This window comes from Schistocerca americana, chromosome X, assembly GCF_021461395.2.
Source record: "Schistocerca americana isolate TAMUIC-IGC-003095 chromosome X, iqSchAmer2.1, whole genome shotgun sequence".
NCBI classification, from domain to species: Eukaryota; Metazoa; Arthropoda; class Insecta; order Orthoptera; family Acrididae; genus Schistocerca; species Schistocerca americana.
In genome coordinates this window covers 981,760,441-981,769,215 of record NC_060130.1, presented here as the reverse complement: position 1 = coordinate 981,769,215, position 8,775 = coordinate 981,760,441, and the positions used below count along the sequence as shown (strand labels likewise).

General features: G+C 46.1%; 1 non-coding gene across 1 annotated transcript; it reads left to right on the top strand.

The window, feature by feature from the left end:
• The first annotated feature begins 8,101 nt into the window (after positions 1 to 8,101).
• Trnat-ugu lies at positions 8,102 to 8,175 on the top strand. Its single transcript has one exon. It is a non-coding gene; the product is annotated as a tRNA-Thr (tRNA).
• Positions 8,176 to 8,775: the final 600 nt, after the last annotated feature.

The window sequence follows — 8,775 nt, the reverse complement described above, 5'->3', positions numbered from 1 at the left end:
AATATCCTACTATTACTTAGCGCTCTCCTCTCCTTTTTTTCTCTCGTCTCTTTCCCTCTCCTCGCCTCTCCTCTACTCTTTTCTTCCCCTCTCCACTTCTCTTTTTCCTCTCCTTTCTCTCCTTTCCTTTTTACCCAGCCTTCAGTCCCTAGTGTTATCTGGGCACTGTCCCTGTTTATAAGTAAGACTACTTCCAGAACCTTTCCATACGCGATCTTGCAGTTAACTAATGCTATATTAACATTTTCTTTCTCAGATCTGCAATAACGAATGGTATTCTTTCTGGAACCAGAACATTTCTTATTGGACCTGTGTGAGGCTTTCTTTATCTTCAAAAACCTACATGGCGCGCCACACATACTCAGTCACGTTATTAGCTGCCTTCAGCGTGTATTAAACGCCTGACCTATCAAGAGGGTCCTACAGTTTTCCACCCAATACCGAATGTCAAGAAATCGACATCCAGGATCGTCACAGAATCGTCTGATCCTCTGGTTTAAGCCTTCCACTCGGCTTCAGACCAGAGGTCCTCTGTCGGTTCTGGGAAATATGCTGCAAAACGACAACACTACATCTACCCTGTGGGCGAGGCTAGCTGTCTTCACCAAATTGTCCAGCCGCCTGTAGGAACCAAGGATGGTCTCCGAACCCAGGTGGGAAGCGTCATTCGTGTTCACATGAGGCGCAGTTTGCAGCTGTCTGTACCCAGTGCACTCAGTCACTGCAAGCAGAGCCTCTTCCACATCTTGGACGAGACCCCCACCAAGCAAACAGAGTGGACACTGGTGTGCTTTCCCAATCTGTCCGCTACTTCGCTGAGGAGCCTCATCACACTGCTAACATAGGAGTTTCTAATAACTACCAATACCACCCTCTGTGCTTCTTTGGACGCCCTCGGGAAGTCTAGTCAGAGTATCAATAGGCGAGGTACCTCGTACTGCCTCATTTATACTTTCGGCAGTAGGTAATACCTCAAACGTATTTTTAAGACTTAAGGGGACAGCCATGCGACCGGTACTAAATTTCGCCTTACGCCTACAGCTGCTGGACTCCGCCAATACTCGCCAGTCATCATCAGGTAAGTGTCGACCGACCAGGAAGCGCAAATCGGAACATGCAGCAGCATCAGGGACCTCGGTTGACGCTGTAGGCTCGGGAAGTGCCAAACCAATAGTCTCAGGTGCCCTGACGGCACCACAGTCCAGGGCTGTAGCCTGAAGCCCGTCGACCGCTGGCAACACAGCTTCCAGCTCTTTACAAACCGTGGCCAATTTCCCCTGTTTCCTACACAACAGGCGCAGTCCCAATCCATAGCACTGGTTATGTAACATGAACCCAGTAAGTAGAACTTACCCAACACATAGGATCAAAAAATTTTCTCCTCTCCCCTCTCTGACCATCTATCTCGCCCTCCCACCTGTTCCTGTACATCTCCTCCTCACCATTCACTCTGTCTCACCGTATCCTCTGCCCCCTCTCTCTGTGTCCATCTCCTCCTCCCCCCTTTTTTCAGTCCATCTCATCCTCTCGCTCTCACAATCCATCTCTTTCACTCTCTTCTGTCTTCACAGCCATACCCATCGAATGGGTGCTAAAAGGTTCAAACCCTAAAAGTACGGATTCTCAGACAGCAAGTGGTATGTGCATCATCTTAGATCGAAATCGAACCAGTGGTTTAGGAGAAGATGCTGGACATACACACAAGCACACATACCGACATCCTAACATATCTCAGTCAGATTGTAAGGGTCTCTCTGCGCGTAATTTTAATATTAACGATGTCGATTATCAGATGTGTAGAACAACGTTATCAGAGCAGTCATACAACTGCATAACTAGCCCTAAGCGTGTGCGCTGAGTTGCACCATGGAGAAGTCTGAGGCAACTAACGTGGACAAAACTAAAGAAGAATATCGTATTTTAAACGAAACTGCGTTACAGTGCATACAAACATTGTACAGCAAAATAAAGTACGCAAAAAACCACAGTGACGGGACAAGCTCATTGTAATTTTAAGCATGATTCTAAGATAAATATGAAGTAAGTTATACTTGAATGCTGTGGTCTTCTTGTGGAAACACCTTATTAGGCAACATTGCAGATATTTGTATACTGATAACTGGTTTCAGTAAATTAAATTGCCATCTTCGGATCACTTAGCACAAGGTTGTAGTGTCTACATCGATCTTTGAAGATAGATACTTGATATTAGCTGCGTTTCACAATTCACACATTATTATGTTACCCCCTACAGCATTCATAATTACAGATCCCCTCCTACAGAACTAACAACGTCAGGTAATTGAAAGCTACACTTGTTTTTAATCACAAGAGATCATAGAACCAATAACAGCTGAAACATTTGAAATGTAAAATGAATGCTGACAACGTCAGTAATCACTACAGCAAACTACTTTTCAACTCATATACACACACACACACACACACACACACACACACACACACACACACACACACACACACTTATACAGGGTGTTCGGAAGTTCCGGTTACCAGTTTCTAGGACTTCCACAGGGAGTGAGTGCATAACATTCTGAATAGCAGCCCATGTCCGGAGACGTACCCTTTCCGTTCTACGACGGTTTCAATTATGATGTCTGACGCATCCACATCTGCTGAGGGAAAGAGAAAAGTCTCAGAGTTGCTTGTGCTGGTATGCAATATGGTAGATAGGACAATATGTAATATTTCTTATGGGGTCGTGTGCAAAGCTGAATTTACGAGACACCTGTAGAGACAGAGGAAGATTTGTTGGCACGAGTTCTGGCCGCTGTACTAGAAACTGAAGAAACACTAGATGGGATGGAGAGTGTTTACCAGATAATGCTTCGTAGGTACAATGTCTGCAACAACGTTGGTGGCCGCCACATGGAGCCGCTGTTGTAATGCTTCAGTACTGTTCTGTAAGAACAGTATGCTGGGTTCTTTTTTTGTTTTGGAGTAATGTAAAGACGTAATGTTTAAGCGTTAATACAAACAAATGTGCTTAAGTGATAAACTGATGTTTCGTCATGTTTCCTTTCGAATTGTTATTTAATAATTGTACTGCGTCACGCCTAACTCAATTCCTCAAACAAAAGTGGAATTCAAAATATTATATACTCACCCCCCTCTACAAGTCTTAGCAGTTTGTAACGGTAATTTCTGTATACCCCGCATAAGGTTGTGTGTATGATTTTTTTAACTTGGGACAACTAAATATCTCGAAAACGATGCATCGTACGAAAAAAAGTCGTAGGTGAAACGTCAATATGAGTAAAGGGGACATCTATCTATCCTGCAACCAGCCGCCTCCTAACCATCCCTCGTGCGTGAGCAGGGTCACAGTTGTGTTCCCAAATGAGAAACTCCCCCCAGTTATTGCATATTCAGATTCTACGCAAGAAATATGTACGGTTTACTCAAACATGGTTTCCCATTCGTGGCAAATAGCGCTGTAAACGAGAAACATCAAGTAGGGCTGTTTTCACAATCAAGAAGCGACACCTTTGATTCTCTCGGAACCCTCGCCCCTAGCCCCCCCTCCCCCCTAGCCACACCTCCCCCCTCCCCCCCCCCCCCCCCCCCACCGCCAAGGTGACTCATTTCGGTGTTTCCATGAAACCGCAGTAACTCTCGCGCTGGCCGCTAAGTGGCTACTGGCAGAATACAAACCACAATCAGTGTCGTAAGGTAAAATGTCAATAAAGTGACAGTAAAAGATGCACCTGCCATGAGTACTCACCGAAATCAAGTACCCCATTGGTGACAGGCAGTGGAGCTCACCGAAGTCGAGCACCCCAATGAGGAGAGGTATTCACTGGACAAATATAATACACTAGAACTGACATGTGATTACATTTTCACGCAAATTGGGTGCATAGATCCTGAGAAATCACTATCCAGAACAACCACCTCTGGCCGTAATATTGCCTCGTGATGACTGGGTGTTGTGTGACGTCCTTAGGTTAGTTAGGTTTAAGTAGTTCTAAGTTCTAGGGGACTGATGACCATAGCTGTTAAGTCCCATAGTGCTCAGAGCCATTTGAACCATTTTTGGCCGTAATAACGGCCTTCATAAGCCTGGGCATTGAGTCAAACAAAGCTTGGATGGCGTGTACAGGTATAGCTGCCTGTGCAGCTTCAACATGATACCACAGTTCATAAAGAGTAGTGACTTGCGTATTGTGACAACCCAGTTGCTCGGCCACCATTGACCAGACGTTTTCAATTGATGGGAGATCTGGAGAATGTGCTGCCCAGGGCAGCAGTCGAACATTTTCTGTATCCAGAAAGACCTCTACAGGACCTGCATCATGTGGTCGTGCATTACCCTGCTGAAATGTAGGGTTTCGCAGGGATCGAATGAAGGGTAGAGCCACGAGTCCTAACACATCTGAAATGTAACGTCCACTGTTCAAAGTGCCGTCAATGCGAACAAGAGGTGACCGAGACGTGTTACCAATGGCACCCCATAGCATCACGCTGGGTGATACGCCAGTAGGGCGATGACGAATACACGCTTCCAATGTGCGTTCACCGCGATGTCGCCAAACACGGATGCGACCATCATGATGCTGTAAACAGAACCTGGATTTATCCGAAAAAATGACGTTTTGCCATTCGTGCACCCAGGTTCGTCGTTGAATACACCATCGCAGGCGTTCCTGTCTGTGATGCAGCGTCAAGGGAAACCGCAGCCATGACCTCCGAGCTGATAGTCCATGCTGCTACAAACGTCGTCGAACTGTTCGTGCAGATGGTTATTTTCTTGCAAACGTCCCCATCTGTTGACACAGGGATCGAGATGTGGCTGCACGATCCGTTACAGCCATGCGGATAAGATGCCTGTCATCTCGACTGCTAGTGATACGAGGCCGTTGGGATCCAGTACGGCGTTCCGTATTAACCTCCTGAACCCACCGATTCCATATTTTGCCAACAGTCATTGGATCTCGACCAACGCGAGCAGCAATGTCGCGATACGATAAACCGCAATCGCGATAGGCTACAACCCGACCTTTATCAAAGTCGGAAACGTGATGGTACGCATTTCTCCTCCTTACACGAGGCATCACAGCAACGTTTCACCAGGCAGCGCCGGTGAACTGCTGTTTGTGTATGAGAAATCGTTTGGAAACTTTCCTCATGTCAGCACATTGTAGGTGGCACCACCAGCGCCAACCTTATGTGAATGCTCTGGAAAGCTAATCATTTGCATATCACAGCAACTTCTTCTTGTCGGTTAAATTTCGCGTCTGTAGCACGTCATCTTCGTGGTGAGGCAATTTTAATGGCCAGTAGTCTAGTTTCATGTGGCAGAATCGGAATCGACCTTGTATATGTGTAAAGTATGCTCAAGAGGGCATACGTTTTTAGTACTGTCGAGGAATTCTTCGATCAGGGCTCCGGAAACAGTGAAATTGTATGGGGAGAGATCGGAACTGTATGGCGGACGTACAGAGTGGTTACAATCCAAGTTTAGCAACTACAGAGTGGGCTCCATGGAAAAAGCGTGTGATCGTAGCACAATGAGCTTTGTGGAAGTATTTGTAAGGACATGAGGATTGAATATACCGAATAAACCATTTAAATACACACATTTTAATTTCCAATAAATGGTTCAAATGGCTCTGAGCAGTATGAGACTTAACTTCTGAGGTCATCAGTCCCCTAGAACTTAGAATACTTAAACCCTACTAACCTAAGGGCATCACACACATCCATGCCCGAGGCAGGATTCGAACCGTAGCGGCCGCACGGTTCCAGACTGTATCGACTAGAGCCGCTCGGTTACCCCGGGCGGCGTTTAATTTCCACATAAAGAGGATAATACTTAACTGCGTACAATGTTTTCATTTCAGGATACAAACGTTGCCCAATGTGACGACCATCTGCATCAGCGACAGCCCGGAACCCCACTGGGGATACAGTTCCACAACTGTTTGCAGCGCTTTTGGAATGGTGGACCATGGAATGTTCAGCTGTCGTGCTCGAGCTCGTGCACTGCTTGAAGATCGCACATTGAGTCCAACATTCTCAGCCATGGAAACAGTAACTTCCTCAGCAATTTGTGGCGCAATTGGCCGTCGGCCTTTCCCAGAAGCAATTCCCAGATCGCCAAATCATATTCTTCAACCCCTGTGCGAAAAGAGAACATATCCGTATGCCTTTAATGCGTCGAAACTCGCGAAGAGCAGCAAAATAATGTCGTTGTTTTGATGAAACAGCTTTAAGACTAAAGCCCTGCTCACCTTGACCAGACCCATACTGACTGCCAGCAGCTGTAATTCAGACTCACGCTTGTGTGTCAACCCTACATCGCTACTGGTACCTAACGGCTAGTCATGGCACTAACACTACTAACAACGCAAATCCTGCGGCGCACAGTGTGGAAATCATTCCTAGAAAGTTGAGTGCCCGTACAATAATAGTTTCTGACTACGCTGGCTCTAGCTAAAGTTAAATTATAATGACCCTGTACAAAAGCATCCAAGCGGAATTTCTGCAGCGTTCTCGAGACAACCTTGGCAACACATCCTCCGTACAGTCTGTATCATGCGATTTCCAAATTTTTCGTGCCCTGGAGACTGACTTTCGTGATCTTTGAGAAGGTATTGACCGTCTTGTCTCACAGTGGGATAAATGTATAACAGTAACTTTTGAAATAATAAACAGTTTACTTACTTTTTTCCCACCTGTCTCGTTTTCATTTGGCTGCCCTTTATACACTTCTCGCATACTTTTGCAAAAAGTTTTTGCGTTGACATTAACAAGCGTTATATAACTGTACTTATCCTTGCAAGAACTTCAGAATGCCGTTAAAAAATATGTCCGGACTTTTCATGCTTTTCCAGCAGAGAAAGAGTGAGGGCGTTACGTGGAACAGTAACTGATACATGATATGGCATTGTAAATGATAATTAATTGAAACCTTCAGCTGCCGACAAGTGTTGGTGACATACCTCGATGGGGACAGCTGAAAATGTGTGCCGCGACCGCGACCTCCTGCTTACATGACAGACGCTCTATCCATCTTTTTTTGTTATCTCATTTTGTTCGTTTTCGTTCGTTTCAGCTGCTCGGTGCGGACGTCGCAAGACATCCGTTTTAGTTTGTCGTTGATCCATTAACTCAGTTTTTTTACTACAGAGGGCAGCTAACCCTCTGACCGAATACGCTGAGTTACCGTGCCGGCATCCATCTGAGCCACCGAGGACACAGATGAATAGCGCGACTGCAGGGACTTATCCCTTGCACGCTTCCCGTGAGACCCACATTCCCAACTGTCCACAGTCAACATACGTAATGTACCTAATAGATATTTGGCCATCCTTTCATTACTCGCCGTCCGCTGTGGTCGAGTGGTTCTAGGCGCTTCAGTCCGGAACCACGCGGCTGCTACGGTAGCAGGTTCGAATCCTGCCTCGGGCATGGATGTGTGTGATGTCCTTAGGTTTGTTAGGTTTAAGTAGTTCTAAGTCTAGGGGACTGATGACCTCAGATGTTAAGTCCCATAGTGCTTAGAGCCATTTGAACCATTTCAACTAATTACCCGCGCACACTAAGGTAAGAGTTCGTAAGAGTTCGGGCAACCTGTGCGCATTCGCACAGACAAAGGTCAGTGGCTGGGTAGCCTTTAACTATATGTATGAAGATAGTAACTGTTCTCGAAAGAACAGGTACCATTGATGACCGTGCAGCTTCTCTAGAATAAATGATAATTAATTGAAACTCTCAGCTGCCGACAGATGTTGATATATCTCGATGGGGACAGCTGAAAATGTGTGCACCAACCGAGAGTCGAACCCGAGATTCTAGAGAAGTTGCATGGTCATCAAGGGCACCTGTTCTTTCGAGAACAGTTGCTATCTTCAAATATATAGTTAAAGGCTACCCAGCCATTGACCCTCGTCTGGGCGAATACGCACAGGTTGTCCGAACTCTTATGGGAATCGTCACCTTAGTGTGCGAGAGTAATGCGTGTATAAGCAAATATCTATTAGGTACATTACATATGTAGATTGTGGACAGTTGGGAATGTGGGTCTCACGGGAAGCGTGCATCGGATAAGTCCCTGCAGTCGTGGTATTAATCTGTGTCCTCGGTGGCTCAGATGGATAGAGCGTTTGCCATGTAAGCAGGAGATCCCGGGTTCGAGTCCCGGTCGGGGCACACGTTTTCAGTTGTCCTCATCGAGGTATACGAGCAACACCTATTGGCAGCTGAGGGTTTCAATTAATTATCATTTATTCTAGAGATGCTGCACAGTCATCAATGGTACCTGTTCTTTCGAGAATAGTTACTATCTTCATATCTACATCTACATTTATACTTCGCAAGCCACCCAACGGTGTGTGGCGGAGAGCACTTTAAGTGCCACTGTCATTACGTCCCTTTCCTGTTCCAGTCGCGTATGGTTCGCGGGAAGAACGACTGTCTGAAAGCCTCCGTGCGCGCTCTAATCACTCTAATTTTACTTTCGTGATCTCCTCGGGAGGTATAAGTAGGGGGAAGTAATATATTCGATACCTCATCCAGAAACGCACCCTCTCGAAACCTGGCGAGCAAGCTACACCGCGATGGAGAGCGCCTCTCTTGCAGAGTCTGCCACTTGAGTTTATTAAACATCTCCGTAACGCTATCACGGTTACCAAATAACGCTGTGACGAAACGCGCCGCTCTTCTTTGGATCTTCTCTATCTCCTCCGTCAACCCGATCTGGTACGGATCCCACACTGATGAGCAATACTCAAGTATAGGTCGAACGAGTGT